The sequence below is a fragment of the Gracilinanus agilis genome, chromosome 2, assembly GCF_016433145.1.
Source record: "Gracilinanus agilis isolate LMUSP501 chromosome 2, AgileGrace, whole genome shotgun sequence".
Taxonomy (NCBI): Eukaryota; Metazoa; Chordata; class Mammalia; order Didelphimorphia; family Didelphidae; genus Gracilinanus; species Gracilinanus agilis.
The window spans coordinates 95,851,772-95,859,726 of NC_058131.1; the positions used below are offsets into that span (position 1 = coordinate 95,851,772).

The 7,955-nt window shown below is 41.9% G+C and overlaps 1 non-coding gene across 1 annotated transcript; it reads left to right on the forward strand.

The window, feature by feature from the left end:
• Positions 1-7,424: 7,424 nt before the first annotated feature.
• On the forward strand, positions 7,425-7,527 carry LOC123238394. The gene has a single exon (XR_006505584.1). It is a non-coding gene; the product is annotated as a U6 spliceosomal RNA (small nuclear RNA).
• Positions 7,528-7,955: the final 428 nt, after the last annotated feature.

The following is a 7,955-nucleotide window of genomic DNA, read 5'->3' on the forward strand; positions in this document are numbered from 1 at the left end:
AGTTCCAGAAGAGGCACCTGGAATTGCCTAGCCGTGACAAAGTATGACTCATCTCTCAGACTGGGAGTCCCCTGTCTTGTCCCCAAATTCTTAACTCCAGCACAGCCTCCCTGGGGTTCAGGCTAAAGATCATCTGGGAAAGGGAGAAAAGGAAGCGAAGGGAGGGTTAGAGCTTTATCATCTCTCACCTTGCCCCTAATTCCCCCCTTTGTAGAGGGAAGATCTCTAACCTTAGAGGCAGATCCTTAGTGCCCTCTGCTGTGCAAAATTCTCTACTACAGATAGACCCTCTTCAGAATTTAGGGGAAATTCCTGCTCTAGAAAATGTTCCCTCAAGAACAAGGGCTTCACAACCTGATTCCTGGAAACTGGCTAGGAAGTATGGACTAGGAAGACGTTTGGTTCTCCACCACACTTCTTGGCTCTGGATTTGTAAAACACTTTGGGTTCTGAATTCCCTCTTAGAAAGAGCCTATCTGGCCCATGGTCCAAATAGAGAGCTATTTACAAGGTGGGATACAAAAAGCACTAGAAAGAATCAAAAGATTATAAATCTAAAACTGGAAGGGACCCTGGAGACCATCCAGTCCAAATTCATCGTTATAGAGACAAGGAAACTGGGACCCCAGGAATTTACATGGCTTTCTCAAGGTCATGCAGGTCGTAAGTAGGATTTGAACGCAGGTCCTCTGCCTCACCTACTTCCACTGTACCACATTGCTCTGCTCCAAATGATAACCCCCACCCCATCTTGGCATAGTTCCTGAAATTCCACTGTTAGAGTTTACAGTCTGATGGTGGAAAGACATACATACAAATTATTATAAAATGGTGGAAAGACATGTACATAATAATAATTATACCATATGGTAAGAGTCACATGTGTGGTGCAAAGTATTTTTTTATTAAATTAAATTTACTTTTGAGTTCCAAATTCTCTCTTCCACCCCTCCACCCTGACATATTTAGGAGACAAGAAAAGAGAGATTACTCTTTGCTGAGGAATCAAGAAAGCCTTCATGGCAAAAGTAGGGCCTGAAAGGATAGATGTAGGAATTAGAGAACTGAACATGACGAGAGAAGAGGAGAGTCGTTCTTTTGAATCCAGGAAGTTTTCGGGCATTTCCAAAGGTATGCTATAAAACTCATGCTCCAAACTCAGTGGCTGCTAGGAGGGTGATACAACTGAAAGAAGAAACCTAAATTCCACTAGCTGTAGGACTCTAGGGCAAGTCACTTCATCTCTCCCAGCCTCGGGCCTCCCCATTTGGAAAATAATATTACCTTTCTCATAGAGTGGTTCAGAGGCTTAAAGGAGACTACATCTACCAGGTGATCTCCATCCCCTAAAGCACTCTGTGTTGTTCACTTGGGTCCCATTCTTTCTGACCCCATTTTGGGAGTTTTCTTGGCAAAGATACTGGAGTAGTTTTGCCATTTCCTCTCCAGGTTATTTTACAGAGGAGAAAACTGAGGAAAATTGAGTTAAGGGACTTGCCCAGGGTCATGTAACTAATAAACTATCTGAGATCAGTTTTAAATACAAGTCTTTCTGACTGACTCCCAGGCCCAGAATTCTATCCACTTTACCACCTCGATGCCCTAAAAGCACTTATAAATGCTAACTATTCTTTATGTGAGCCTCAACTAAAATGAGTTCAAATACAGCCTCAGACACATGCTAACTGTGTGACCCTGGACAAGTCATTTAACCCCCTTTGCCTCAGTTTCTCATCTGTAAAATGAGTTAGAGAAGGAAAAAGCAGACTACTCCACAGTATCTTTGCCAAGAAAAACCCCAAACAGAGTCACGAAGAGTTGGGCATGACTGAAAATGACTGGATTCTTTATTTTTTCATCCATCTGTTTGCTTTTTGAACCCTGTTTGAACAGGATAGAGATATCCAGGGGAGATGCCATATGAATGTAAGGGGGTATAATTGTGCTTTTAGAAGAGGAATGGATGATTTCAAATAGACATGGGAAAACTTAGACAAATTCGTGCAAGGGGAGTAGTACCAGAAGAACAATTTATGCTAGAACAACCATTTTGAGGACTTTGATGAAGAATGAAATGAGCAGAACCAGGAGAACAGAACAATTTATACAATAACAATAACACAGTGAAAACAAACAATTTTGAAAACTTTTGGAACGATGTTCAATACCATGACAATTCACAGTTCTAGAGGACCAGTGTTGAAAAACAGGATTTGTTACAAAGAGATTTAAGTGTTTAAGGTGCGGAAGGAGACATCATTTTTGTATAAAGCCACTGAGGGATCTGTTTTGTTTAACTGCATATTTATTCCAAGAATTTTGCTTTGTTTTGTTTGTTCTCCATGGCGTCACTCACTTATAAAATCCAAATACCTAAATTTGCCCTTAATAGTGGGGTGTGGAGGGGGAGGGAGAAAAGAAATTCTGTTAATTTTTTTTTTAAAGTAGAGAGGTCTAGAGAAAGAACTGTTAGGGACGTCTTTCATATCAGTGTATCTTTGGTTTCATTTGAGAGTTTGGGTTATGTATGAGTTTGTGCTTTCAATAATGATCAATAGGGAAATATGTTTTGAATGATAATAAAAAATGAATAAAATAAAATAAAAATAAATGAATGAATAAATAAATGGATGAATGGATAAATAAAATAAACAAACGAATGAATGAATGAATGAATGAATGAATGAGTGAGTGAATGAATGAATGAAAAAGAAATGAAAATAAAATAGAGAGGAGAGGGTTATCTGTAACCCTGAAATGTCAGGTGTCCTCTCAGAGAAGGCAATTATATCATTAGCTTTATTTAACTGTTTTACTTTGTTACCAGAGACCTTTTATGAAGTAAGGGTTATCTGTAAATGTCTGCCATGTTAAAAACAAATACTTTGGGGGCAGCTAGGTGGCTTGTGGATAGAATTCCAGGTCTAGAGTTCAGAGGACCCGGGATGTACCTCCTCCAAGAAGCCTCCCCTGACTCCCATAGGCCATTTCTCTAATTTCTAAACTCCTTTTGCACTTATTTCAGTTTCACAAAGGTTAGCCCAGTTAATGGTTTTTCGTCATTTCAGATGTGCCAGTAAATTCTCTCCACAGTTTTTGAGAACAAAAACTCTGGGTCTTCGAAGTGGTTGTGAGCCTTGTCCTCAGCCTAAAGGGCACTGCGTTAGTCTTCACCACGAGGGAAAAGGGGTTTCCTGCTGCTGAAGCCTGTGGTCCAGGCCCTGGCCTTTGCTTTCTCTGGTGAGACAGGAAATCCTGCCTGTAAAAGGATGACTTCCAGAGGCCTGTGCAGATGCCTGGATCAGCACCCAGGAAATGACAGGAAGAATGGATTTTCTGTGACTGAGGCATCGCCTTGAACTGCTCCACCCTTGAGTTATGTGAAATTTAACCCTCTTCTCTTTTTTTTTTTTTCAAAGGAAAGTGTTGAAAATCCACTTCAATCTCACCCTTGCCCTTTGACTGACTTAAGAACAAGGCTGGAGGCTGATCTGTATAAGGAGGACGCCTTGTGGCTCCCAGGCCTCTGGGAAGATGCTTGACTCTGGTTCCCCACGGCTCCTGGTGTCCAAAGACTGACCTCTATCTCGGACTGAGGTCAAGTCCATCCAACCAGGGAGGCCGGCAAAAAGGGATGCCACCAGGGGTATCCGTTATGGATGGAGGAAGCAGCAGGAGTGAACAGGGACATGTCCACGGGCTATGTGATGATGAGGAGCCTTTTCTCTCTCCAATCTGCTCTCCCTACTTAATAAATATTTATAAATTAATATGCATCTCCAGAGAATTTTAATTTTCACATTTCAGAGTTCTGAGTCACAGCTTTATGCTCATCAGAAGTTGGGGTGGTTACCAAGGCTCCAAGTCCCAATTCTGGTCAACAATTTATTCTGACCTAGCAGAAAAGGGGAGACCTGTTGTTTGAACCAGGGGATCCCCAAGCCAAGCTAAATCCTGGATCTTGGTGCCGTGCTCATCGGGATGTGAGGTGTCTGCCTATCTGAGTCTCTTCTCTTCTGACCTCAGGGTGGGGGGGAGAGGCAGTGGTCCCAGGACTCCCTGACCCTGGAGGACACAATTCAGGAGCAAGGTGAGGAGCGGCGCTGCTGCCTTTTCTTCTCCATCCCCAAATCTTAGTCCCAGCTTTGGTCAGCAGCTCACGAATTAAAGGAAGATATTCATGGCTCTGAGCTTGACCTTTCATCCATTTCAGCTGGTTCTGTTGGATTCTGTCAGGAAGGGATGACTCTGGGAGTCATGGCAATCGCTGGAGGCTTTAGCAGTGATGCACTGATATTTAAAAATACCAACAGTCTGTGGGTAGGCTGCTGCAGGATGCAAGTGGCACAGCCCATCTAGACCTAAATGGGGACAAGGGAAAGGAGGGGGGCAGAGCCTGAGGGAGTCCTGTGCAAGAAATTCAGAGATCCCTGAGGGACTGAGAAAGAAGTCTCTGGACATCAGCACAGAGGGGGGGATGGTCACGCAGTCCAGGAACTGTCACGGATTGCTCCAGTAGCTGGGGATTCGTGTGGAGTTTTTATAGGATCCCTCTAGGGCATTTCCTCTCACCATCTGGCTGGCGATGGGGCATTCCCCCTTTGTTAGGAAGTGAGGAAGAAGGATTCCTCCCTAACCTTGAAATAAAGATGAGGCTTTCCCCCTTGAACATCTGTTTGGCTTTATCTCCAGATTCAAGATAAGGAGAAGGCTGCCCCAAGTTCCAACTTTGGGCCACCCGGACAAAGGTGGCTTTGTGCCACGGGTAATTAACTATCCAAGTATACAGTTAGGGGAGGCCAAGGCATGGTGGGAGAGGGAGAGGTCATCAAACTAGCTAATAAGTGTCTATAGAAAATAATAACTGTCACAGTTAAAATAACAAGATGGACCCCAAGGGACAAAAATGGAGCTTAGAAAACATCAAAGAATCACATGGGAGAAGACATTTATAACACTGTCATAAACTGTTTCCACAGGCTCAGTGAATTACAAACCTTAAAAATCATCTAACCCAACTCTCCTTTTATAGATAAGCTGACGCCAAAGAAAGGGGAAATGACTTTCCTATCATCAAACAAGTGGCAAATCCAAGACAGCCTCAGACCTGTTCTATACCACTGGTGCCAAACACACGGCTGAGCCATTGGAAAATAGTTAACAAAAGAAATAAGAAGACAATAAAACATAGTGGAGGTCAATGTGTGATTTTCTAACTCAATATGTGACCTCAAAGATCCTGATGTACAATTTAGTGGCTCTGTTTCTATTTAACTTTGATATCATTGTCCCATAGGTTTCCTTTCAAATCCCCAGAGTTTCCTGAGCTTCTCAAATAGCAGATGCTCTATAGACATTGATTGGTTCCTTGTGAGTGGATCACTTTTTTTTTAAGCCAAACCAAATCAATTTAATTTTTTTTTCCTTTTATTTTTGTAATCAAGGCTATCTCTAGGCATGTCCTTCCTGTTTCTAGCTGACCACATGTCTATGACTCAGTACTGAGGGGGCTTGACACTTCCGAGATGATGAGACAGTCTTCTTTTTTGTCATGGAGTAGAAGAATTGATGATTCAGTGAATATTTAAAAGGAAGCTACTCCACCCTCAGTAGACTCTCTTCTCTTCCAGCTGCAAATTACTTCAAGACTATTTTGAAGCACTATCCAACGGGGAGAGCTTGCTGTTCCCTCCATATGGGCCACCAGGTGGCTATGAGCACATGGCAGATAAAATATAAGTGATGTCTAGACAAGCCCTAGACTGGGTTTAAGCTACATCTTTTATGTTATTCTTTCCTGATCTTAGAAATGAGAATCTATCCCAAAATGGGTGGGTCCAAACTTTGAAGTGACCCTGTGATTTTGAGAGGTCTGGTGGTCTTTGGTTACAGCTGACTGGCAACCCAGGGAAGAGTATGCAGTATATCTACTCATGCCTATGGAGAAGACAGCTAAGCTTGACCCATTTTATCTTACAACATGGATCAGGAGTCATTTGGAGAGTGCAAGAAATTGGGCTAAAATGGGGAATCAGTCAGCCAACAAACATTTGTTAAACCCTTCCTAAATGTTAGGCATTGTGTTAAGTCCTGGGCTACAAAGAAAAGCAAAAACAGTCCCTGTCCTTAAGATGCTCACATTCTAAAGAGGGAAATAATATACCAGCAGCTGTGTAATAGAAGAGATGTACGGTTTAAATAGGAGGTGATCTCAGAGGGAAAGCTTGAGCACCTGAGGAGAGGAGGAAGGAAGGGAAATAAAAGTGGCTTCTTGCAGAGGTGGGATTTGAACTAAGTCTTGAAGGAAGTTAGGAAAGCCAGGAGGCAGAGGCGAAGGAGTGTATTCCAAGCATGAGTGCAGTTAGTGAACATGCCCAGATTCAGAAGGAATGCTGTGTGCAAGGTCCAAAAGGAAGAACAATGTTGTTGGATCTTACTTTATTCATTTCTATGTAATTTGTGATGGCATAGCATGTGGAGGGGAGTAACATATAAGAAGACTGGAAAGGAAGAAAAAAGGCATGTTATAAAGGGCTTTAAAAGCCAAACAGAGCATTTTATATTTGATCCTGGAGGTAATAGGGAACCAGTGAAGTTTGTTGAGTAAGGGAGAGACATGGACATATCTGCATGTTAAGGAAAGCACTTTGTAGCTGAGTGGAGGATGGAGTAGAGTTAGGAGAGACTCATGGCAGAAAACCAATCAGCAAGCTATTACAATATAGTCTAGTCATGAGATGATGAGGGTCTGTCACAGGACTTATCAACAGATTAGATGTGTGGGGTGGGATGAGAGCAAGTGAGGAGTCAAAGATAACCCCTACTTAGAGAACCTAGGTGGCCAGAAGGATGGTGGTTCCCTTAACAGTAACCGAGAAATTGGGAAGAAGAAAGAGTTTGAACAAAAAAAAATTTTTTTTAAACCCTATGTTTTGGACATGTTTAATTTGAAATGTCTATGGGAATTAAGTTTGAAATGTCCAGTAGACAGTGGACAATGCAAGATGAGGTCAAGGGAAAGGTGAGGACTGGATAAAAAGACCTGAGAATTATTTGCATGTAAAAGATTATTGAATACATAGGAGCTGATGAGATAACCTGGGTGCTCAGGATCGCCTTGGGGGATATCCAGTTACTAAGCATGTCTCCAGTGGAGGAAGATCCAGTAGAGATTGAGGAGAGGTCAGACAGGGAGGATGAGAGCCAGGAGAGAGGAGTCATCAAAACTTAAGAGAAGAGATCATCCAAGAAAAGAGGGTTATTGAGAGTATCAAAGGCTGTGGAAAGGTAAAGAAAGATAAAGAGTGAGAAAATTCCAATAGATTTGGCAATTAAGAGATTATTGGTAATTGGAAAGAGAAGTTTCTGGTGAGTGATGGGATCAGAAGCCAGACTACAAAGGGTTTAGGAGAAAATGAGAATAATCACTTAGGAAGCACATATCCTAAAGTTGGAATTATACAGAGAAGATTAACACGGCCCCTTCATAAAGATGACATGAAAATTCACAAAGGTTTCCAGACATTTTTTATCTATGGTCAAATTTGTTGGCAAGACCTCATTCAGTTGTTGAAAGAATGATTGAGCCATTGGAAGAATGCTTGAGCCAGAAAGGGATCTGGAAAATCCAGTGCTCAAGTTACTAGAAAGAAACCATTGATGTAATTAAACAAAAAAAATTGGGGGATAGCTAGATAGCTTAATGGACTGAGAGCCAGGCCTAGAGATAGGATGGGGTTCCTGGGTTCAAATCTGGTCTCACACACTTCTTAGCTCCATGACTCTGGTCAATTCACCTGACCTCATTGCCTAGCTCTTATCACTCTTCTACCTTGATAATACTTAGTATTAATTCTAAAACAACTCATACCATCAAAGCCATATAGTATTCTATTACTTGTGCACCATGAGTATTTGATGTCCTTTAGCAACTCATTTGTATGCAGGAAATAAAT